This window comes from Schistocerca gregaria, chromosome 10 (genome assembly GCF_023897955.1).
Source record: "Schistocerca gregaria isolate iqSchGreg1 chromosome 10, iqSchGreg1.2, whole genome shotgun sequence".
Lineage (NCBI taxonomy): Eukaryota > Metazoa > Arthropoda > Insecta > Orthoptera > Acrididae > Schistocerca > Schistocerca gregaria.
In genome coordinates, this window is record NC_064929.1 from 96345979 (window position 1) to 96373198 (window position 27220).

A 27220-nucleotide genomic window follows, 5' to 3' on the forward strand; every position below is an offset into this window, starting at 1 on the left:
ATCTTATCTACAAGGGTCTATTGCTTCCTCGGTCACCTGAAGGTCGTTCTCCTGTGACTCTAGTTTCACGAACCCGACGCAAAACTGACAATTGTAATCCTCCCACCCTCTCAATGACGATGAAACACACTTCTTGCGACGCGATTCAAATTGGAATACGGGTAAGCTACAACAAACTGCGTAGTGAACGCATTATTCTGGCCAAGATAGACATGAAACCCACGCATACTACAGTAGTACAAGTTTATATGCCAACTAGCTCTGCTGATGAAAAAGAAATTGAAGAAATGCATGATCAAATAAAAGAAATTATTCAGATAGTGAAGGGTGACGAAAATTTAATAGTCATGGGTGACTGGGATTCGGTAGTAGGAAATGGGAGAGAAGGAAACGTAGCAGGTGAATTTGGACTGGGGCAAAGAAATGAAAGAGGAAGCCGCCTGATAGAATTTTGCACAGAGTACAACTTAATCATAGCTAACACTTGGTACAAGAACCATAAAAGAAGGCTGTATACATGGAAGAATCCTGGAGATTCTGACAGGTTTCAGATAGATTATATAATGGTAAGACAGAGATTTAGGAACCAGGTTTTAAATTGTAAGACATTTCCAGGGACAGATGTGGACTCTGACCCCAATGGTTACGACCGGTAGATTAAAACTAAAGAAAATGCAAAAAAGGTGGGAATTTAAGGAGATGGGAACTGGATAAACTAAAAGAACCAGAGGTTGTACAGAGTTTCAGGGAGAGCATAAGGGAGCAATTGACAGGAATGGGGGAAAGAAGTACGGTCGAAGAAGAATGGGTAGCTTTGAGGGATGAAGTAGTGAAGGCAGCAGAGGATGAAGTAGGTAAAAAGATGAAGGCTAGTAGAAATCCTTGGGTAACAGAAGAAATATTGAATTTAATTGATGAAAGGAGAAAATATAAAAATGCACTAAATGAAGCAGGCAAAAAGGAATACAGACGTCTCAAAAATGAGATCGACAGGGAGTGCAAAATGGCTAAGCATAGATGGCTAGAGGACAAATGTAAGGATGTAGAGGCTTATCTCACTAGGGGTAAGATAGATACTGCCTACAGGAAAATTAAAGAGACCTTTGGAGATAAGAGAACCACTTGTATGAACATCAAGAGCTCAGATGGAAACCCAGTTCTAAGCAAAGAAGGGAAAGCAGAAAGGTGGAAGCAGTATATAGAGGGTCTATACAAGGGCGATGTACTTGAGGACAATATTATGGAAATGGAAGAGGATGTAGTGGAAGATGAAATGGGAGATACGATACTGCGTGAAGAGTTTGACAGAGCACTGAAAGACCTGAGTCGAAACAAGGCCCAGGGAGTAGACTACATTCCATTGGAACTACTGACGGCCTTGGGAGAGCCAGTCCTGACAAAACTCTACCATCTGGTGAGCAAGATGTATGAAACAGGCAAAATACTCTGAGACTTCAAGAGGAATATAATAATTCCAATCCCAAAGAAAGCAGGTGTTGACAGATGTGAAAATTACCGAACTGTCAGTTTAATAAGTCACAGCTGCAAAATACTAACGTGAATTCTTTACAGACGAATGGAAAAACTTGTAGAAGCCGACCTCAGGGAAGATCAGTTTGGATTCTGTAGAAATGCTGGAACACGTGAGGCAATACTGACCCTACGATGTATCTTAGAAGCTATATTAAGGAAGGGCAAACCAATTTTTCTAGCATTTGTACGCTTAGAGAAAGCTTTTGAAAATGTCGACTGGAATACTCTCTTTCAAATTCTGAAGGTGGCAGGGGTAAAATATAGGGAGCGAAAGGCTATTTACAATTTGTACAGAAACCAGATGGCAGTAATAAGAGTCAAGGGACAGGAAAGGGAGGCAGTGGTTGGGAAGGCAGTGAGACAGGGTTGTATTCTCTCCCCGATGTTATTAAATCTGTATATTGAGCAAGCAGTGAAGAAAACAAAAGAAAAATTCAGAGTAGGTATTAAAATCCATGGAGAAGAAATAAAAACTTTGAGGTTCGCCGATGACATTGTAATTCTGTCATAGACATCAAAGGACTTGGAAGAGCAGTTGAAGGGAATGGATAGTGTCTTGAAAGGAAGATATAAGATGAACATCAACAAAAGCAAAACGAGGATAATGGAATGTAGTCGAATTAAGTCGGGTGATGCTGAGGGAATTATATTAGGAAATGACACACTTAAAGTAGTAAAGGAGTTTTGCTATTTGGGGAGCAAAATAACTGATGATGGTCGAAGTAGAGAGGATATAAAATGTAGACTGGCAATGCCAAGGAAAGCGTTTCTGAAGAAGAGAAATTTGTTAACATCGAGCATAGATTTAAGTGTCAGGAAGTCATTTCTAAAAGTATTTGTATGGAGTGTAGCCATGTATGGAAGTGAAACATGGACGATAAACAGTTTGGACAAGAAGAGAATAGAAGCTTTCGAAATGTGGTGCTACAGAAGAATGCTGAAGATTAGATGGGTAGATTACATAACTAATTAGGAAATATTGAATAGCATTGGGGAGAAGAGAAATTTGTGGCCCAACTTGACCAGAAGAAGGGATCGGTTGGTCGGACATGTTCTGAGGCATCAAGGGATCACCAATTTAGTATTGGAGGGCAGTGTGGAGGGTAAAAATCGTAGAGGGAGACCAAGAGATGAATACACTAAGCAGATTCAGAAGGATGTAGGTTGCAGTAGGTACTGGGAGATGAAACAGCTTGCACAAGATAGAGTTATTACTGCATAGATCACCACATGATCGTTCTCCTGTGAGTAACGTTTATCGAATCCGACGCAAAACTGACAGTTAACTGTGACGTTACCACCCTCTTAATGACGATGGAACACACAAATTGAGTACCGATTCAATATATCGTCCTACAGCCGACTTGTCTCAAAGGGTATGAATGTTATCCTGTGAGTATAGTTTCTCGAATCCGACGCAAAACTAACAGCTAATTGTACCGTTCTGACCCTCTTAATGACAATAAAACACACATATTTCGACGAGATTCAATTTATCGTAGTTCAGCCGACTTCTCTCTAAGTGTCTATTGCTTAGTCAGTCACCTGAAAGTTAATTGTAACCCAGACACCCTCCTAATGACGATGCAACACACAAATTGCGTAGCGATTCAATACAATGGACCCCAGCCGACCTATTTCCGAAGTTCCAACGCTGCCTAAGTCACCAGATGAACATACACTTGGCAGTCAAGTTTGATGTCTAAGACTCAAAACACACAGTTAATTCTTACCGTCCCATTCTGATATTGCCGATGGAACACACAAATAGCGTCGCGATTCAATACATCGTCCTCCAGCCGACTTGACTCCAAGGGTATATACCAGCCTTCGTCACCTGATGACCTGTGAGTATAGTTTCTCGAATGCGACGCAAAACTGACAGTTAACTGTACCGTTCTGACCTTTTTAATGACAATAGGACACACATATTTCGACGTGATTCAATTTATCGTAGTTCAGCAGAATTGTCTCCAAGTGCCTATTGCTTTGTCGGTCACCTGAAAGTTAATTGTAACCCTCACACACTCCTAATGACGATGTAACACACAAATTGCGGCCCGATTCAATACATTGGTCCTAAGCCGAATAATCTCCGAGGGTCTACCGCTGCCTCGGTCAGCAGATGGACATACTCTTGGCAGTCAATTTTCTTGCCTCCGACCCAAAACTCACAGTTAACTGTTACCATCCCATCATGGTATTGACGATGGAAGACACAAATAGCGTCGCGATTCAATACATCGATCTCCAGCTGACTTATCTACAAGGGTCTATTGCTGCCTCGGTCACCTGATGGTCGTTTTCGTGTGAGTTTAGTCTCTCGAATCCGATGCAAAAATGTAAGATTACTGTACCGTTCTGACCCTATTAATGACAATGGAACACACATATTGCGACGTGATTCAATTTATCGTAGTTCAGCAGACTTGACTCCAAGTGTCTAATGATGAGTCGGACACCTGAAAGTTAATTGTAACCCACACACTCTCCTAAAGACGATGCTACACACAAACACGATTTAATTCATTGGTCCCCAGCCGACTTATCTCCGAGGACCTAACGCTGCCTCGGTCAGCAGGTGGACGCACTCTTAGCAGTCAAGTTTCTTGCCTCCGACTCAAAACTCACAGTTAATTCTTACCGTCGCATCCTGGTAGTGACGATGGAACACACAAATAGCGTCACCATTCAATAGATGGATCTTCCGCCGAATAATCTACAAGGGTCAATTGCTGCCTCGGTCACCTGATGGTCATTTTCCTGTGAGTCAACTTTCTCGAATCCGACGCAAAACAAACAGTTAATTGTGACGTTACAACCCTCTTAATGACGACGGAACACACAAATTGCCTACCGATTCAATACATCGTCAACCAGCCGACTTGTCTCCAAGGGTTTATTATAGCTTCCGTCAGTTGATGACATTTATTATGTGAGTATAGTTTCTCGAAGCCGACGCATAACTGACAGTTAACTGAACCGTTATGACCGTCTTATTAACAATGGGACACCCATATTTCGACCTGATTCAATTTATCGTAGTTCAGCGGAAAGTCTCCAAGTGTCTAATGCTGAGTCGGTCACCTGAAAGTTAATTGTAACCCACACCCTCCTAAAGACGATGCAATACACAAACACGACTTAATACATTATTCCACAACCGACTTATCTCCGAGGGTCTAATGCTGCCTCGGTCACCAGATGGACACACTCCTGGCAGTCAACTTTCTTGTCTCCGACTCAAAACTTACAGTTAATTCTTACCGTCCCATCCTGGTATTGATGATGGAATACACAAATTGCGTCGCGGTTCTATACATTTGTCCCCAGTCGACTTATCTCCGAGGGTCTAACGCTGCCTCGGTCACCAGATGGACATACTCTTGTCAGTCAAGTTCCTCGTCTCCGATGAAAAACTCACAGTTAATTCTTACCGTCCCATCCTGGTATTGACGATGGAACGCACAAGTAGAGCCGCGAATCAATACATCGATCTCCAGCCGACTCTCTACAAGGGTCTATTGCTGCCTCGCTCACCTGATGGTCTTTTTCCTTAGTCTCAAGTTTCTCGAATCCGACGCAAAACTGACACTTAATTGTAATCCTCCCGACCTCCCAATGACGATGGAACGCACATATTGCGACACGATTCAATCCATCGTCTTCAGGCCGAATTATCTCCAAGCATCTATTACTGACTGGGTCACCATATTATCGTTCTCCAGTGAGTAAAGTTTCTCGAGTCCGACGAAAAACTGACAGTTAATTGCGACGTTACCACCCTCTTAATGACGATGGAACACACAAATTGCCTACCGATTCAATACATAGTCCTCCAGCCGACTTGTCTCAAAGGGTATATCACAGTCTCCGTCACCGGGTAACCGTTATCCTGTGAGTATAATTTCTCGAATCCGACGCAAAACTGACAGTTAACCGTACCATTCTGACCCTTTTAATGACAATAGAACACATACACTCCTGGAAATGGAAAAAAGAACACATTGGCACCGGTGTGTCAGACCCACCATACTTGCTCCGGACACTGCGAGAGGGCTGCACAAGCAATGATCACACGCACGGCACAGCGGACACACCAGGAACCGCGCTGTTGGCCGTCGAATGGTGCTAGCTGCGCAGCATTTGTGCACCGCCGCCGTCAGTGTCAGCCAGTTTGCCGTGGCATACGGAGCTCCATCGCAGTCTTTAACACTGGTAGCATGCCGCGACAGCGTCGACGTGAACCGTATGTGCAGTCGACGGACTTTGAGCGAGGGCGTATAGTGAGCATGCGGGAGGCCGGGTGGACGTACCGCCGAATTGCTCAACACGTGGGGCGTGAGGTCTCCACAGTACATCGATGTTGCCGCCAGTGGTCGGTGGAAGGTGCACGTGCCCGTCGACCTGGGACCGGACCGCAGCGACGCACGGATGCAGGCCAAGACCGTAGGATCCTGCGCAGTGCCATAGGGGACCGCACCGCCACTTCCCAGCAAATTAGGGACACTGTTGCTCCTGGGGTATCGGCGAGGACCATTCGCAACCGTCTCCATGAAGCTGGGCTACGGTCCTGCACACCGTTAGGCCGTCTTCCGCTCACGCCCAAACATCGTGCAGCCCGCCTCCAGTGGTGTCGTGACAGGCGTGAATGGAGGGACGAATGGAGACGTGTAGTCTTCAGCGATGAGAGTCGCTTCTGCCTTGGTGCCAATGATGGTCGTATGCGTGTTTGGCGCCGTGCAGGTGAGCGCCACAATCAGGACTGCATACGATCGAGGCACACAGGGTCAACACCCGGCATCATGGTGTGGGGAGCGATCTCCTACACTGGCCGTACACCTCTGGTGATCGTCGAGGGGACACTGAATAGTGCACGGTACATCCAAACCGTCATCGAACCCATCGTTCTACCATTCCTAGACCGGCAAGGGAACTTGCTGTTCCAACAGGACAATGCACGTCCGCATGTATCCCGTGCCACCCAACGTGCTCTAGAAGGTGTAAGTCAACTACCCTGGCCAGCAAGATCCCCGGATCTGTCCCCCATTGAGCATGTTTGGGACTGGATGAAGCGTCGTCTCACGCGGTCTGCACGTCCAGCACGAACGCTGGTCCAAGTGAGGCGCCAGGCGGAAATGGCATGGCAAGCCGTTCCACAGGACTACATCCAGCATCTCTACGATCGTCTCCATGGGAGAATAGCAGCCTGCATTGCTGCGAAAGGTGGATACACACTGAACTAGTGCCGACATTGTCATGCTCTGTTGCCTGTGTCTATGTGCCTGTGGTTCTGTCAGTGTGATCATGTGATGTATCTGACCCCAGGAATGTGTCAATAAAGTTTCCCCTTTCTGGGACAATGAATTCACGGTGTTCTTATTTTAATTTCCAGGGGTGTATATTTCGACGTGATTCAATTAATTGTCCTTCAGCCTACTTGTCTCCATGTGTCTATTGCTGAGTTGTTCACCTGAAAGTTAATTGTAACGCACCCACACCCCTAATGACGATGCTACATACAAATTGCGTCGCGATGCAATACATTGGCCCCAGCCAACATATCTCCGAGGGTCTAACGCAGCCACGGCCACAAGAATGACGTACTCTTGGCAGTCAAGTTTCTTGTCTCCGACATAAAACTCACAGTTAATTCTTACCGTCTCATCCTTGTATTGACGATGTAACGCACTAATAGAGCCGCGATTCAATACATCGAACTCCAGCCGACTTATCTACAAGGGTCTATTGCTGCCTCGGTCACCTGATAGAAGTTTTCCTGTGTGTCTAGTTTCTCGAATCGCATGCAAAACTGTCAGTTAATTGTAATCCTCCCGCCCTCTCAATGACGATGGAACACACATATTGCGACTCGATTCTATGCATCGTCTTCCAGTAGAATTAACTCCAAGCATCTATTACTGCCTTGGTCACCACATGATGGTTCTCCTGTGAGTAAAGTTTCTCGAATCTGACGCAAATCTGACAGTTAATTGTGACGTTACCACCCTCTTAATTTAGATGGAACACACAAATTGCCTACCGATTCAATACATCGCCCTCCAACCGACTTGTCTTCAAGGGTATATACCTGCCTTCGTCACCTGATGACCTGTAAGTATAGTTTCTCGAATCCGACGCAAAACTGAAAGTTAACTGTACCGTTCTGACCCTCTTAATGACAATAGAACACATATATTTCGACGTGATTCAATTAATCGTCCTTCAGCCGACTTGTCTCCATGTGTCTATTCCTGAGTCGGTCACCTGAAAGTTAATTGTAACCCACACACCCTCCTAAAGTTTGTCGAACAAGACGCAAAACAGACAGTTAATTGCGACTTTACCACCCTCTTAATGACGATGGAACACACAAATTGCCTAACGATTCAATACATCGCCCTCCAACCGACTTGTCTCCAAGGGTATATACCTGCCTTCGTCACCTGATGACCTGTAAGTATAGTTTCTCGAATCCGACGCAAAACTGAAAGTTAACTGTACCGTTCTGACACTCTTAATGACAATAGAACACATATATTTCGACGTGATTCAATTAATCGTCCTTCAGCCGACTTGTCTCCATGTGTCTATTCCTGAGTCGGTCACCTGAAAGTTAATTGTAACCCACACACCCTCCTAAAGACGATGCAACACACAAACACGATTTCATACATTGGTCCCCAGCCGACTTATCTCCGAGGGTCTAACGCTGCCTCGGTCACCAGATGGACGTACTCTTCTCAGTCAAATTTCTGGTCTCCGACGCAAAACTCACAGTTAATTCTTACCGTCCCATCCTGGTATCGATGATGGAACGCACAAATGGCACTGCGATTCAATACATCGATCTCCAGCTTATCTACAAGGTTCTATTGCTGCCTCGGTCACCTGATAGTCGTTTTCCTGTGAGTCTAGTTGCTCGAATCCGATGCAGAACTGGCAGTTAAATGTAATCCTCCCATCCTCTCAATGTCGATGGAACACACATATAGCGACGCGATTCAATACATCGTCTTCCAGCAGAATTATCTCCAACCATGTATTAATGCCTTTATCACCACTTGATCAATACGTATGTTTCCATGGAGGCTTCTCTCCGACAGACTAGTGTGGCTGTAGTCACAGCATGTAGCATCACCTGGTGGTCCTCTAGCTGGACTCCGATGCACCACAATGCGAATAACTTAGCCTTCTCGACCTCGGGATGAAGAAGACACACAGAAAGTTAGTCGCGATTCAATACGTAAGTTTCCATGCCGGATTCTCTCCGAGAGAGTAGTGTGGCTGTTGTCAAACCATGTAGCATCACCGGGTGGTCCCCTAACTGGATTCCGATGCAATACAATTAGCCTAACCTAGCATTCGCCCCTCAGGCTGAAGACGCAACACAGTGAGTGCGTCGCGAATCAATACGTAACTTTTCATGGGTACTTCAGTCCGAGCGACTAGTGCGGCTGTCCCACAGCATGTAGCATCACCTGGTGGTCCTCTAGCTCTACTCCGATGCAATACAAAGACTGTAACTTAGTCTTCGCATCTTCAGAATGAAGATTCAACACAGAAATTGCGTAGCAATTCAATACGTAAGTTTCCATGTGGCTTCTCTCCAACAGACTAGTGTGGCTGTTGTCACAGCATGTAGCATCACCTGGTGGTCCTCTAGCTACACTCCAATGCAATACAATGTGCGTGCCTTAGCCTTCGCAGCCTCAGGATGGTGATGCAACACTGAAATTGCGTCGCTGTTCAGTTTGTAAGTTTCCATGGCGGCTTCTTCGAGAGACTAGTGTGGCTCTTCCCACTGCATGTAGCTTCACCTGGTGGTCCTATAGCTCCACTCTGATCCAACACAATGAGCGTAACTTAGACTTCGCACCCTCAGGATGAACATGCAACAGAGATATTGCGTCGTCAATCAATACGGAAATTTCAATTGCGGTTTCTCCCCGAGAGACTACTGTGGCTGTTCTCACAGCATGTAACATCACCTGCTGGTCCTCTAGCTAAACTCCGATAAACCACCATGAGCGTAACACAGGCTTCGCAACCTCAGACTGAAGATGCAACACAAGAATTGCGTCGCGATTCAATATGAAAAATTTCCATGGCGGCTTCTCTCCGAGAGATTTGTGTGGCTGTTGTCAAAGCATGTAGCACCACCTGGTGGTCCACTACCTGGACTCCGATGCGCGACAATGTGCTTAACGTAACCTTCGTACCCTCATTATGAAGATGCAAGACAGAAATTGCGTCGCGATTCAATTCGTAAGTTTTCATGGCTGCTTCTAGCCGAGAGACCAGTGTGACTGTTGTCACAGCATGTAGCATCACCTGATGGTCCTCTAGCTAGATTCTGATGCAATACAATGAGCGTAACTTAGCCTTCGCTACCTCTAGGACGAAGATGCAACAAAGAAATTGCGTCGCGTTTCAATACGTAAGTTTCCATGTCGGCTTCTCTCCGAGAGACTTGTGTTTCTGTTTTCACAGCATGCAGCATCACCTGGTGGTCCACTATCTGGACTCCTGTGGGCCACAATGTGCTTAACGAACTTTCGTACCCTCAGGATGAAGATGCAACACAGATATTTCGTCGCGATACAATACGTAAGTTTCCATTTCGGCTTCTCTGTTGTCACACCATGTAGCGTCACCTGGTGGTCCTCTATCTGGACTCCGATGCACCACAATCTGCTTAACGTAACCTTCGTACCCACAAGATGAAGATAGAACACAGAAATTGCGTCGCGATAGTATACGTAAGTTTCCATGGCGACCTCACTCCCAGAGACTAGTGTGGCTGTTGTCACAAAATGTAGTATCACCTGGTGGTCGTCCAGCTGGACTCCGATGCACCACAATGTGTGTAACGTAGCCTTCGCACCCTCAGGATGAAGATGCAACACAGGAATTGCGTCGCGATTCAACTTGTAAGTTTCAATATCGGCTTCCCTCCGAGAGACTAGTGTGGCTGTTGTCACAGCATGTTGCGTCACATGGTGGTCCTCTAGCTGGGCTCCGATAAAATACTATGAGCGTAACATGGCCTTCACATCCTCGGGATTGAGAAACAAGAAGAAATTTCGTCGCGATTCAATACATAAATTTCCATGGCGGCTTTTCCCCAAGAGACAAGTGTGGTTGTTGTCACAACATTTAGCTTCACCTGGTGGTCCTCTAGCTGGATTCTGATGCACCACAGTGGGCTTAACTTAATCTTCGAACCCTCGGGATGAAGATGCAACAAAGAAATAGCGTCGCGATTCAATATGAAAGTTTCCATGAAGGCTTCTCTCCGAGCTATTGTCACAGCTTGTACCACCACCTGGACTCCGACGCGCCACAATGTGCTTAACGTAACATCCGTACCCTCATTATGAAAATGCAACACGGAAATTGCGCCGCGGTTCAATACGTAAGTTTTTATGGCTGCTTCTATCTGAGAGACTAGTGGTGCTGTGTTCACAGTATGTACCATCACCTGGTGGTCCTCTAACTGGACTCCGATGCACCACAATGTGCGTAACTTAGCCTTCGAACCCACGGGATGAACATGCACCTAGAAATTGCGTGGCGATTCTATACGTAAGTTTCCATGGCGGCTTCTCTCCGTGAGACTAGTGCTGCTGTTTTCACTGAATGTAGCATTACCTGGTGGTCCTCTAGCTCGACTCCGATGCTATACAATGAGCGTAACTTAGCATTCGCACCCTTAGGATGAAGATGCAACACAGAAATTGCGTCGCGATTCAATAAGTAAGATTTCATGGCGGCTTCTCTCCAAGAGACTAGTGTGGCTGTTGTCACAACATGTAGCATCACCCGGTGGTCCTGTAGCTGCACTCTGATGCAATACAATCTGCGTAAGGTAGATTTGGCACCATCAGGATGAAGATGCAACACTGAAAACGCGTCGCGATTCAATACGTAATTTTCATTGGCGGATTCTCCCCGAGAGATTTGTGTGGCTGTTGTCACAGCATGCAGCATCACCTGGTGGTCCTCTAGCTGGATTCCGATGCACCACAATGTGCGTAATTTAGCCTTCGCACCCTCAGGATGACGATGCAACCCCTGAAATTGCGTCGCTATTCAATACGTAAACTTCCATGGCGGCTTCTCCCCGAGAGATTAGTGTGGCTGTGTTCACCGCATGATCCTCTAGCTGGACTCCGATGCTCCACAATGAGCGTAACTTAGACATAGCACCCTCAGGATGAAGATGCAACACAGGAATTGCGTCGCGATTCAATTTGTAAGTTTCAATATCGGCTTCCCTCTGAGAGACTAGTGTGGCTGTTGTCACAGCATGTTGCATCACATGGTGGTCCTCTAGCTGGGCTCCGATAAAATACTATGAGCGTAACATGGCCTTCACATCCTCGGGATTGAGAAACAAGAAGAAATTTCGTCGCGATTCAATACATAAATTTCCATGGCGGCTTTTCCCCAAGAGACACGTGTGGTTGTTGTCACAACATTTAGCTTCACCTGGTGGTCCTCTAGCTGGATTCTGATGCACCACAGTGGGCTTAACTTAATCTTCGAACCCTCGGGATGAGGATGCAACAAAGAAATAGCGTCGCGATTCAATATGAAAGTTTCCATGAAGGCTTCTCTCCGAGCTATTGTCACAGCTTGTACCACCACCTGGACTCCGACGCGCCACAATGTGCTTAACGTAACATCCGTACCCTCATTATGAAAATGCAACACGGAAATTGCGCCGCGGTTCAATACGTAAGTTTTTATGGCTGCTTCTATCTGAGAGACTAGTGGTGCTGTGTTCACAGCATGTACCATCACCTGGTGGTCCTCTAACTGGACTCCGATGCACCACAATGTGCGTAACTTAGCCTTCAAACCCACGGGATGAACATGCACCTAGAAATTGCGTGGCGATTCTATACGTAAGTTTCCATGGCGGCTTCTCTCCGTGAGACTAGTGCTGCTGTTTTCACTGAATGTAGCATCACCTGGTGGTCCTCTAGCTCGACTCAGATGCTATACAATGAGCGTAACTTAGCATTCGCACCCTTAGGATGAAGATGCAACACAGAAATTGCGTCGCGATTCAATAAGTAAGATTTCATGGCGGCTTCTCTCCAAGAGACTAGTGTGGCTGTTGTCACAACATGTAGCATCACCCGGTGGTCCTGTAGCTGCACTCTGATGCAATACAATCTGCGTAAGGTAGATTTGGCACCATCAGGATGAAGATGCAACACTGAAAACGCGTCGCGATTCAATACGTAATTTTCATTGGCGGATTCTCCCCGAGAGATTTGTGTGGCTGTTGTCACAGCATGTAGCATCACCTGGTGGTCCTCTAGCTGGATTCCGATGCACCACAATGTGCGTAATTTAGCCTTCGCACCCTCAGGATGACGATGCAACCCCTGAAATTGCGTCGCTATTCAATACGTAAACTTCCATGGCGGCTTCTCCCCGAGAGATTAGTGTGGCTGTGTTCACCGCATGATCCTCTAGCTGGACTCCGATGCTCCACAATGAGCGTAACTTAGACATAGCACCCTCAGGATGAAGATGCAACACAGGAATTGCGTCGCGATTCAATTTGTAAGTTTCAATATCGGCTTCCCTCCGAGAGACTAGTGTGGCTGTGTCACAGCATGTTGCATCACATGGTGGTCCTCTAGCTGGGCTCCGATAAAATACTATGAGCGTAACATGGCCTTCACATCCTCGGGATTGAGAAACAAGAAGAAATTTCGTCGCGATTCAATACATAAATTTCCATGGCGGCTTTTCCCCAAGAGACAAGTGTGGTTGTTGTCACAACATTTAGCTTCACCTGGTGGTCCTCTAGCTGGATTCTGATGCACCACAGTGGGCTTAACTTAATCTTCGAACCCTCGGGATGAAGATGCAACAAAGAAGTAGCGTCGCGATTCAATATGAAAGTTTCCATGAAGGCTTCTCTCCGAGCTATTGTCACAGCTTGTACCACCACCTGGACTCCGACGCGCCACAATGTGCTTAACGTAACATCCGTACCCTCATTATGAAAATGCAACACGGAAATTGCGCCGCGATTCAATACGTAAGTTTTTATGGCTGCTTCTATCTGAGAGACTAGTGGTGCTGTGTTCACAGCATGTACCATCACCTGGTGGTCCTCTAACTGGACTCCGATGCACCACAATGTGCGTAACTTAGCCTTCGAACCCACGGGATGAACATGCACCTAGAAATTGCGTGGCGATTCTATACGTAAGTTTCCATGGCGGCTTCTCTCCGTGAGACTAGTGCTGCTGTTTTCACTGAATGTAGCATCACCTGGTGGTCCTCTAGCTCGTTTCCGATGCTATACAATGAGCGTAACTTAGCATTCGCACCCTTAGGATGAAGATGCAACACAGAAATTGCGTCGCGATTCAATAAGTAAGATTTCATGGCGGCTTCTCTCCAAGAGACTAGTGTGGCTGTTGTCACAACATGTAGCATCACCCGGTGGTCCTGTAGCTGCACTCTGATGCAATACAATCTGCGTAAGGTAGATTTGGCACCATCAGGATGAAGATGCAACACTGAAAACGCGTCGCGATTCAATACGTAATTTTCATTGGCGGATTCTCCCCGAGAGATTTGTGTGGCTGTTGTCACAGCATGTAGCATCACCTGGTGGTCCTCTAGCTGGATTCCGATGCACCACAATGTGCGTAATTTAGCCTTCGCACCCTCAGGATGACGATGCAACCCCTGAAATTGCGTCGCTATTCAATACGTAAACTTCCATGGCGGCTTCTCCCCGAGAGATTAGTGTGGCTGTGTTCACCGCATGATCCTCTAGCTGGACTCCGATGCTCCACAATGAGCGTAACTTAGACATAGCACCCTCAGGACGAAAATGGAACACTGAAATAACGTTGTGATACAGTACTTAAGTTTCCATGGCAGCTTCTCTCCGAATGACTAGTGTGGCTGCCGTCGCAGCATGTAGCATCGCCTGGTGGTCCATTAGCTGCACTCCGATTCGCCACAATGTGCTTAACATAACCTTCGTACCCTCAAAATGAAGATGCAACACCGAAATTGCGTCGAGATTCAAACCTAAGTTTCCACGGCTTCTTATCTCAGAGAGACTAGTGTGGCTGTTGTCACAGCATGTAGCATCACCTGGTGGTCCTCTAACTGGACTCCGATGCAATACAATGAGAGTAACTAAACCTTCGCACCCTCAGGATGAAAATGCAACACAGAAATTACATCGCGATTAAATACGTAAGTGTCCTTGGCAGCTTTTCCCCGAGAGACTAGTGTGGCTGTTGTCACAAAATGGAGCATTACCTGGCGGTCCTGTAGCTCGACTCCGATGCACCACAAAGAGCGTAACTTAGACTTAGCACCCTCAGGGTGAAGATACAACAAAGAAATTGCGTCGCGATTCAATATGTAAGTTTCCATGGAGGCTTATCTCCGAGAGACTAGTATTGCTGTGTTCACAGCATGTAGCATCACCTGGTGGTCCTCTAGCTAGACTCTGATGCACCACAATCAGCGTAACTTAGCCTTCGCACCCTCAGGATGAAGATGCAACACAGATATTCCGTCACGATTCAATGTGTCAGTTTCCATGGAGGCTTCTCCCCGAGAGATTAGTGTGGCTGTGTTCACCGCATGATCCTCTAGCTGGACTCCGATGCTCCACAATGAGCGTAACTTAGACGTCGCACCCTCAGGACGAAAATGGAACACTGAAATAACGTTGTGATACAATACATAAGTTTCCATGGCAGCTTCTCTCCGAATGACTAGTGTGGCTGCCGTCGCAGCATGTAGCATCGCCTGGTGGTCCATTAGCTGCACTCCGATTCGCCACAATGTGCTTAACGTAACCTTCGTACCCTCAAAATGAAGATGCAACACCGAAATTGCGTCGAGATTCAAACCTACGTTTCCATGGCTTCTTATCTCAGAGAGACTAGTGTGGCTATTGTCACAGCATGTAGCATCACCTGGTGGTCCTCTAACTGGACTCCGATGGAATACAATGAGCGTAACTAAGACTTCGCACCCTCAGGGTGAAGATACAACACAGAAATTGCGTCGCGATTCAATATGTAAGTTTCCATGGAGGCTTATCTCCGAGAGACTAGTGTTGCTGTGTTCACAGCATGTAGCATCACCTGGTGGTCCTCTAGGTAGACTCTGATGCACCACAATCAGCGTAACTTAGCCTTCGCACCCTCAGGATGAAGATGCAACACAGATATTGCGTCGCGATTCAATATGTCAGTTTCCATGGAGGCTTCTCTCCGAGAGACTAGTTTTGCTGTTGTCGCAGCATGTAGCATCTCCTGGTAGTTCACAAGCTGGACTCCTATGCAATACAATGAGCGTAACTTAGCCTTCACATCCTCAGGAGGAAGATGCAACATACAAATCACGTCGCGTTTCAATACGTAAGTGTCCATGGCATCTTCTCTCCGAGAGACTAGTGTGGATGTTTTCACGGCATGTAGCATTACCTGTTGGTCCTCTAGCTGGACTCCGATGCACCACAATGAGCGTATCTTAGTCTTCGCACCCTCAGGATGAAGATGCAACACAGAAATTGCGTCGCAATTCAATACAAAAGTTTCCATATCGGCTTTTCTCCGAGAGACTAGTGTTTCTATTATCACAGCAGGTAACATCACCTGTTGGGCCTCTATCTGGTTTCCGATACACCACAATGTGCGTAACATAGCCTTCGCACCCTCAGGATGAAGATGAAACTCTGAAAGTGCGTCGCGAATCAATATGTAAGTTTCGATTGCGGCTTCTCTCCGAGAGAGGATGAAGATGCAACACAGAAATGGCACCGAGATTCGATACGTAGTTTTCCATAGCGCGTTTCTCCGAGAGACTAGTGTGGCTGTTGTCACAGCATGTAGTATCACCTGGTGGTCCTCTAGCTCTACTCCGATGCAATACGATGAGCGTAAATTAGCCTTCGCACCCTCATAATGAAGATGCAACACAGAAATCGCGTCGCGATTCAATACGTAAGTTTCCATTCCGGCTTCTACCCGAGAGATTAGTGAGGCTGTTGTCACAGCATGTAGCAGTGTTCCTCTAGCTGGACTCCGATGCACCACAATGAGCGTAACTTAAACGTCGCACATCAGGATGAAAATGCAACAATGAAATTACGTCGGGATTCAATACATAAGATTCCATGGCGGCTTCTCTCCGAAAGACTAGTGTGGCTGTTGTCACAGCATGTAGTATCACCTGGTGGTCCTCTAGCTCGACTCCGATGCTATACAATGAGCGTAACTTAGCATTCGCACCCTTAGGATGAAGATGCAACACAGAAATTGCGTCGCGATTCAATAAGTAAGATTTCATGGCGGCTTCTCTCCGAGAGACTAGTGTGGCTGTTGTCACAACATGTAGCATCACCCGGTGGTCCTGTAGCTGCACTCTGATGCAATACAAACTGCGTAAGATAGATTACGCACCATCAGGACGAAGATGCAACACTGAAAACGCGTCGCGATTCAATACGTAATTTTCATTGGCGGATTCTCCCCGAGAGATTTGTGTGGCTGTTGTCACAGCATGTAGCATCACCTGGTGGTCCTCTAGCTGGATTCCGATGCACCACAATGTGCGAAATTTAGCCTTCGCACCCTCAGGATGACGATGCAACCCCTGAAATTGCGTCGTGATTCAATACGTAAACTTCCATGGCGGCTTCTCCCCGAGAGATTAGTGTGGCTGTGTTCACCGCATGATCCTCTAGCTGGACTCCGATGCTCCACAATGAGCGTAACTTAGACATCGCACCCTCAGGACGAAAATGGAACACTGAAATAACGTTGTGATACAATACATAAGTTTCCATGGCAGCTTCTCTCCGAATGACTAGTGTGGCTGCCGTCGCAGCATGTAGCATCGCCTGGTGGTCCATTAGCTGCACTCCGATTCGCCACAATGTGCTTAACGTAACCTTCATACCCTCAAAATGAAGATGCAACACCGAAATTGCGTCGAGATACAAACCTAAGTTTCCACGGCTTCTTATTTCAGAGAGACTAGTGTGGCTATTGTCACAGCATGTAGCATCACCTGGTGGTCCTCTAACTGGACTCCGATGGAATACAATGAGCGTAACTAAGCCTTCGCACCCTCAGGATGAAAATGCAACACAGAAATTACATCGCGATTAAATACGTAAGTGTCCTTGGCGGCTTTTCCCAGAGAGACTAGTGTGGCTGTTGTCACAAAATGGAGCATCACCTGGCGGTCCTGTAGCTCGATTCCGATGCACCACAAAGAGCGTAACTTAGACTTTACACCCTCAGGGTGAAGATACAACACAGAAATTGCGTCGCGATTCAATATGTAAGTTTCCATGGAGGCTTATCTCCGAGAGACTAGTGTTGCTGTGTTCACAGCATGTAGCATCACCTGGTGGTCCTCTAGGTAGACTCTGATGCACCACAATCAGCGTAACTTAGCCTTCGCACCCTCAGGATGAGGATGCAACACAGATATTGCGTCGCGATTCAATATGTCAGTTTCCATGGAGGCTTCTCTCCGAGAGACTAGTTTTGCTGTTGTCGCAGCATGTAGCATCTCCTGGTAGTTCACAAGCTGGACTCCTATGCAATACAATGAGCGTAACTTAGCCTTCACATCCTCAGGAGGAAGATGCAACATACAAATCACGTCGCGTTTCAATACGTAAGTGTCCATGGCATCTTCTCTCCGAGAGACTAGTGTGGATGTTTTCACGGCATGTAGCATTACCTGTTGGTCCTCTAGCTGGACTCCGATGCACCACAATGAGCGTATCTTAGTCTTCGCACCCTCAGGATGAAGACGCAACACAGAAATTGCGTCGCAATTCAATACAAAAGTTTCCATATCGGCTTTTCTCCGAGAGACTAGTGTTTCTATTATCACAGCAGGTAACATCACCTGTTGGGCCTCTATCTGGTTTCCGATACACCACAATGTGCGTAACATAGCCTTCGCACCCTCAGGATGAAGATGAAACTCTGAAAGTGCGTCGCGAATCAATATGTAAGTTTCGATTGCGGCTTCTCTCCGAGAGAGGATGAAGATGCAACACAGAAATGGCACCGAGATTCGATACGTAGTTTTCCATAGCGCGTTTCTCCGAGAGACTAGTGTGGCTGTTGTCACAGCATGTAGTATCACCTGGTGGTCCTCTAGCTCTACTCCGATGCAATACGATGAGCGTAAATTAGCCTTCGCACCCTCATGATGAAGATGCAACACAGAAATCGCGTCGCGATTCAATACGTAAGTTTCCATTCCGGCTTCTACCCGACAGATTAGTGAGGCTGTTGTCACAGCATGTAGCAGTGTTCCTCTAGCTGGACTCCGATGCACCACAATAAGCGTAACTTAAACGTCGCACATCAGGATGAAAATGCAACAATGAAATTACGTCGGGATTCAATACATAAGATTCCATGGCGGCTTCTCTCCGAAAGACTAGTGTGGCTGTTGTCACAGCATGTAGTATCACCTGGTGGTCCTCTAGCTCGACTCCGATGCTATACAATGAGCGTAACTTAGCATTCGCACCCTTAGGATGAAGATGCAACACAGAAATTGCGTCGCGATTCAATAAGTAAGATTTCATGGCGACTTCTCTCCGAGAGACTAGTGTGGCTGTTGTCACAACATGTAGCATCACCCGGTGGTCCTGTAGCTGCACTCTGATGCAATACAAACTGCGTAAGGTAGATTTCGCACCATCAGGACGAAGATGCAACACTGAAAACGCGTCGCGATTCAATACGTAATTTTCATTGGCGGATTCTCCCCGAGAGATTTGTGTGGCTGTTGTCACAGCATGTAGCATCACCTGGTGGTCCTCTAGCTGGATTCCGATGCACCACAATGTGCGAAATTTAGCCTTCGCACCCTCAGGATGACGATGCAACCCGTGAAATTGCGTCGCGATTCAATACGTAAACTTCCATGGCGGCTTCTCCCCGAGAGATTAGTGTGGCTGTGTTCACCGCATGATCCTCTAGCTGGACTCCGATGCTCCACAATGAGCGTAACTTAGACATCGCACCCTCAGGACGAAAATGGAACACTGAAATAACGTTGTGATACAATACATAAGTTTCCATGGCAGCTTCTCTCCGAATGACTAGTGTGGCTGCCGTCGCAGCATGTAGCATCGCCTGGTGGTCCATTAGCTGAACTCCGATTCGCCACAATGTGCTTAACGTAACCTTCGTACCCTCAAAATGAAGATGCAACACCGAAATTGCGTCGAGATACAAACCAAAGTTTCCACGGCTTCTTATCTCAGAGAGACTAGTGTGGCTATTGTCACAGCATGTAGCATCACCTGGTGGTCCTCTAACTGGACTCCGATGGAATACAATGAGCGTAACTAAGCCTTCGCACCCTCAGGATGAAAATGCAACACAGAAATTACATCACGATTAAATACGTAAGTGTCCTTGGCGGCTTTTCCCCGAGAGACTAGTGTGGCTGTTGTCACAAAATGGAGCATCACCTGGCGGTCCTGTAGCTCGACTCCGATGCACCACAAAGAGCGTAACTTAGACTTGCACCCTCAGTGTGAAGATACAACACAGAAATTGCGTCGCGATTCAATATGTAAGTTTCCATGGAGGCTTATCTCCGAGAGACTAGTATTGCTGTGTTCACAGCATGTAGCATCATTTGGTGGTCCTCTAGCTAGACTCTGATGCACCACAATCAGCGTAACTTAGCCTTCGCACCCTCAGGATGAAGATGCAACACAGATATTGCGTCGCGATTCAATATGTCAGTTTCCATGGAGGCTTCTCTCCGAGAGACTAGTTTTGCTGTTGTCGCAGCAATTAGCATCACCTGGTAGTTCACAAGCTGGACTCCTATGCAATACAATGAGCGTAACTTAGCCTTCACATCCTCAGGAGGAAGATGCAACATACAAATCACGTCGCGTTTCAATACGTAAGTGTCCATGGAATCTTCTCTCCGAGAGACTAGTGTGGATGCTGTCACGGCATGTAGCATTACCTGTTGGTCCTCTAGCTGGACTCCGATGCACCACAATGAGCGTATCTTAGTCTTCGCACCCTCAGGATGAAGATGCCACACAGAAATTGCGTCGCAATTCAATACAAAAGTTTCCATATCGGCTTTTCTCCGAGAGACTAGTATTTCTATTATCACAGCAGGTAACATCACCTGTTGGGCCTCTAGCTGGTTTCCGATACACCACAATGTGCGTAACATAGCCTTCGCACCCTCAGGATGAAGATGAAACTCTGAAAGTGCGTCGCGAATCAATATGTAAGTTTCGATTGCGGCTTCTCTCCGAGTGAGGATGAAGATGCAACGCAGAAAAGGCACCGAGATTCGATACGTAGTTTTCCATAGCGGCGTTTCTCCGAGAGACTAGTGTGGCTGTTGTCACAGCATGTAGTATCACCTGGTGGTCCTCTAGCTCTACTCCGATGCAATACGATGAGCGTAAATTAGCCTTCGCACACTCATAATGAAAATGCAACACAGAAATTGCGTCGAGATCCAAACGTAAGTTTCCATGGCTTCCTATCTCCGAGAGTCTAGTGCGGCTATTGTCACAGCATGTAGCATTACGTGGTGGTCCTCTAGCTCGACGCCGATGGACCACGATGTGCGATACTTAGCCTTCATACCCTCAGGATGAAGATGCAACACAGAAATTGCGTCTAAATTCAATACGTAAGTTTCCATGGCATCATCTCTCAGAGAGACTAGTGTGGCTGTTGACACATTATGTAGCGTCACCTTGTCGTCCACTAGCTGGACTCCGATGCGCCACAATGTGCCTAACGTAAGCTTCGTACCCTCAGGATGAAGATGCAACACAGTAACTGCGTCGCGATTCAATACGTAAATTTCGATGCCTGCTTCTCTCAGAGAGACTAGTGTGGCTGTTGTCACAGCATGTAGCGTCACCTGCTGGTGTTCCTACCTGGACCCCAATGCACCACAATGAGCGTAACATAGCCTTCGCACCCTCAGGATGAAGATGCAACATAGAAATAGCGTCGCGTTTCAATACGTAAGTTTCCATGGCATCTTCTCTCCGAGAGACTAGTGTGGATGTTGTCACAGCATGTAGCATTACCTAGTGGTCCTCTAGCTGGACTCCAATGCACTACAATGAGCGTATCTTAGTCTTCGCACCCTTAGGATGAAGATGCAACACAGAAATTGCGTCGCGATTCAATACAAAATTTTCCATATCGGCTTATCTCCGAGAGACTAGTGTTTCTATTCTCACAGCAGGTAACATCACCTGGTGGTCCTCTAGCTGGTTTCCGATACCCCACAATGTGCATAACGTAGTCTTTGCACCCTCAGGATGAAGATGAAACTCAGAAAGTGCGAAGCGAATCAATATGTAAGTTTTGATTGCGGCTTCTGTCCGAGAGACTAGTATGGCTGTTGTCACTGCATGTATCATCACCTGCGGGATTCTAGCTGGTCTCTGATGGAATACAATGTGCGTAACGTAGCCTTCGAACCCTCAGGATGAAGATGCAGGACAGAAATTGCGTAGCGATTCAATACGTACCTTTCCATGGCGGCTTCTCTTCGAGAGACTAGTGTGGCTGTTGCCATAGCATGTAGGATCACCTGGTGGTCTTCTAGCTCGACTCTGATGCACCACAATGAGCGTAACGTAGCCTTTGCACAATCAGGATGAAGATGCAACACAGAGATTGCGTCGCGATTCAGTACGTAAGTTTCCATTTCGGCTTCTCTCCGAGAGACTATTGTGGCTGTAGTCACACCATATAGCATTCGCTGGTGGTCCACTACCTGGACTCCGGCACCACAAAGTGCATAACTTAGCCTTCGTACCCTCAGGATGAAGATGCAACACAGAAATTGCATCTAGATTCAATACGTAAGTTTCCATGGCATCTTCTCTCAGAGAGACTAGTGTGGCTGTTGACACACTATGTAGCATCACCTGGTGGTCCACTAGCTGGACTCTGATGCGCCACAATGTGCTTAACATAACCTTCGTACCCTAAGGATGAAGATGCAACACAATAATTGCGTCGCAATTCAATACGTAAATTTCTATGGTGCTTCACTCGGAGAGACTAGTGTTGCTATTGTCACAGCATGTAGCACCACCTGGTGGTCCTGTAGCTGGACTCCGATGCACCACAGCGTACGTAACTTTGCACCCTCGTAATGAAGATGAAACCCAGAAATTGCGTCGCAATTAAATACGTAAGTTTCCATGGCGACTTCCCCCCGAGTGACAAGTGTGGCAGCTGTCTCAGCGTGTAGGGGGGGGGGGGGGGGGGGTAGCGGACAAGTATTTTTTCTACTGGAATGTATGGAGGCTTTAAAGCGTTTTTAAGAATGTTCCTTGAAGCACATGTAAGAACATAGTATTTTAATTTTAAATGTAGTAAATCTTTGTTTCCTCACAGCAGGGAGTTGGCATTCCATGGCTGCAATTTTTATTTGCCATCCATTGGGCTTTTGGTGGATTTGACACACCACCAGCACCTTGATGACCATGACAGTGGGAGGGGGGGGGGGGGGGGAAGCAGAACAAGTATTTTTTCTATTGCTATGTGCTGAGGCCTTAAAGCATTTTTAAGATTATTCGTTGAAGTTCATATAAGAACGTAGTCCTTTATCTTTAAATGTAATAAATCTTTGTTTCCTCACAGCAATCTCTTTGCGTTGCAAGGCTACAATTTTTAATTGCCATCAACTGGGCTTTTGGGGCATTTGACACACCACCAGCAGCTTGATAACCATGAGGGGAGGGGGGGGGGGGGGAAGGGGAAGTGGACAAGTATTTTTTTTCTGGTATGTACTGAGGCTTTAAAACATTTTTAAGATTATTCATTGAAGTTCATATAAGAATGTAGTATTTATTTTTAAATGTAGTAAATCTTTGTTTCCTCACAGGAGGGGATCGCATTGCATGGCTGCAATTTTGTATTTGCCATCAACTAGGCTTTTGGTGGATTTGACACACTTGTCTAATTCCACCCTGTCGTGGTCATCAAGCTGCTGGTGGTGTGTCACTCCACCAAAAGCCCAGTTCATGGGCAAATAAAGATTGCAGCCATGCAATGCGAACTCATTGCTGGGAGGAAACATTGATTTACTAAATTTAAAAATAAAAAACTACGTTGTTATATGAACTTCAAAGATCAATTTCTAATAATGTTTTAAATCCTCAGTACATACCAATAGAAAAAACTTGTCCGCTTCCCCTCGTCACCCACCCCAACATAGTTGTCATCAAGCTTCTGGTGGTGTGACATATCCACCAAAACCATAGTTGATGGGCAAATAAAGATTGCAGCCATGCAATGCGCACTCCCTACTGTGAGGAAAAAAAGATTTTCTTCATTTAAACATAAAATACTACATTCTTATATGAACTTCACGGAACAATCTTTAAAACACTATAAAGCCTGAGTAAATACCAACAGAAGAACAACTTGTCTGATTCCACACCGTCGTGGTCATCGAGCTGCTGATGGTGTGCATATCAACCAAAAGCCCAGTTGAAGGGAAAATAAAGATTGAAGCCATGCAATGCGAAAGCCGCAGTACATACCAATAGAAGAACATCTTGTCTGATTCCACACCGTCGTGGTCATCAACCTGCTTGTGGTGTGTCATATCTACCATAAGCCCAGTTGATGGGCAAGTAATGATTGCAGCCATGCAATGCGATCTCCCTACTGTGAGGAAACAAAGATTTACTACATTTAAAAATAAAATACTACGTTCTTATATGAACTTCAAAGAACAATTTTAAAAATGTTTATAGCCTCAGCACATACCAATAGAAAAAAACTTGTCCGCTTTCCCTCCTTCCCCACCCCACTATAGTGGTCATTAAGCTGCTGGTGGTGTGTCATATCCATCAAAAGCATAGTTGATGGCAAATAAAGATTGCAGCCACACAATGCGAACTAACTGCTGTGAGGAAACAAAGATTTACGACATTTTAAAATAAAATACTACGTTCTTATATGAACTTCAACAAAAAATCTTGAAAATGCTTTAAAGCCTCAGTACATAACAATAAAATAAATTCTTATCCACTTCCCCCCCCCCCCCTTCCAACCATAGTGCTCATCAAGCTGCTGGGAGTGTGTCATATCCACCAACAGCCCAAATGATGTGCAAATATAGATTGCAGCCATGCAATGCGAACTCCCTGCTGTGAGGAAACAATGATTTACTACATTTCAAAATAAAATACTATGTTCTTGTATGAACTTCAATGAGCAATCTTAAAAATGCTTTAAAGCCTTAGTATATACCAATAGAAAAAATACCTGTCTGATTCCCCTCCCCCCCCCCCCCCCATCCACCTTCCACCTTCGTGGTCATCAAGCTGCTGGTGGTGTGTCATATCCAGCAAAAGCTCAGTTCATGGGAAATAGAAATTGCAGCCATCCATTGCGAACTCACTGCTGTGAAGAAACATAGATTTACTACATTTAGAAATAAAATGCTACATTCTTACATGACTTCAAGGAACAATCTTAAAAATGGTTTAAAGAGTCAGTACATACAGATAGAAAAAAACTTGTAAGGTACACCTCCTCCCCCCTCCTCACCACCATAGTGGTCATCAAGCTGCTGGTGGTGTGTCATATCCACCAGAAGCATAGTTGCTGGCAAATAAAGATTACAGCCATGCAATGTGGACTCACTGCTGTGAGGAAATAAAGATTTTGTACATTTATAAATAAAATACTACGTTCTTATATGAATTTCATGGAACAATCTTAAAAACACTATAAAGCCTGTGTACATATCAATAGAAGAAAAACTTGCCTGATTCCACACTGTCGTGGTAATCAAGCTGCTTGTGATGTGTGATATCCACCAAAAGCCCAATTGATGGGCAAACAAAGATTACAAGCATGCAATGCCATCTCCCTGCTGGGAGGAAACAAACATTTACTACATGTAAAAATAAAATATTACGTTCTTATATGAACTTCAAAGATTAATCTTAAAAATGCGTTAAAGCCTCTGTACATACCAATAGAAAAAATACTTGTCCGATTCTCCCCATCCCCATTCCACCTTCGCGGTAAATCTTAAAAATGCTTTAAAACCTTAGTATATACCAATAGAAAAAATACCTGTCCGATTCCCCCCCCCCCCTCCCCCACATTTACCTTCCACCTTCGTGGTTATCAAGCTTCTGGTGGTATGTCATATCCACCAAATGCCCAGTTCATGGGAAAAATAAATTGCAGGCGTGCAATGTGAACTCACTGCTGTGAGGAAACTAAGATTTTCTACATTTAAATATAAAATACTACATTCTGATATGAACTTCAAGGAACAATCCTTAAAACACTATAAAGCCTGAGTACATACCAATAGAAGAACAACTTGTCTGTATCCACACCGTTGTGGTCATCAAGCTGCTGCTGGTTTGTCATATCCGCCAAAAGCCCAGTTGATAGCATACAGAAATTGCAGCCATTCAATGCGAAATCGCTGCTGTGAGGAATCATAGATTTACTATCTTTAAAAATAAAATACTACATACCTATAAGAACTTCAAGGAACAATCTTAAAAATGCTTTAAAGAATCAGTACATACCAATAGAAGAAATACTTGTCTGCTTGCCCCCCCCCCCCCCCCCCCCCCCCCATAATCGTGGTCATCAAGCTGATGGTGGTGTGTCATATCCAACAAAAACCCAATCGATGGGCAAATACAGATTGCAGCCATACAATGCAAACACCCTGCTCGGAGGAAACAAATTGTTACTACATTTTAAAAAAAGTTACTATGTTTTATATGAACTTCAATGAGCAATCTTAAAAATGATTTAAAGCCTTAGTACATACCACTAGAAAAAATACATTTCTGATTTTCCCCTCCACCTTCCACCTTCATGATCATCAAGTTGCTGGTGGTGTGTCATATCCACCAAATGCCCAGTTCACGGAAAACAAAAATTGCAGCCATGCAATGAAAACTCACTGCTGGGAGGAAATATAGATTTACTACATTTAAAAATCAATTACTACGTCCTTACATGACTTAAAGCAACAATCTTTAAAATGCAGTAAAGCCTCAATACATACAAATAGAAAAAATACTTATCCGGTTCCCCCCCACATTTGTGGTCATCAAGCAACTGGTGGTGTGTCATATCTACCAGAAGCCCAATTGATATGCGAATAAAGATTGCAGCCATGCAATGCGATATCCCTGCTCGGTGGAAACAAAGATTTACTACATTTCAAAATAAAGTGCTATGTTCTTATGAGAACTTCAAGGAACAATCTTTAAAACAACACAAAGCCTGAGTACATAACCAATAGAATAACAACTTGTCTGATTCCACACCGTCGTGGTCATCAAGCTGCTGGTGGCGTGTCATATCCATCAAAAGCCCAGTTGATGTGCAAATAAAGATTGCAGCCATGCAATGCGAACTCCCTAATGTGAGGCAACAAAGATTTACTACATTAGAAACAAAATACTACGATCTTATATGAACTTCAAAGAATAATCTTTAAAACACTATAAAGCCAGAGTACATACCAAAAGAACAACAACATGTTTGATTCCACACCGTCATGGTCATCGAGTTGCTGATGGTGTGCATATCCACCAAAAGCCCAGTTGAAGCGAAAATAAAGA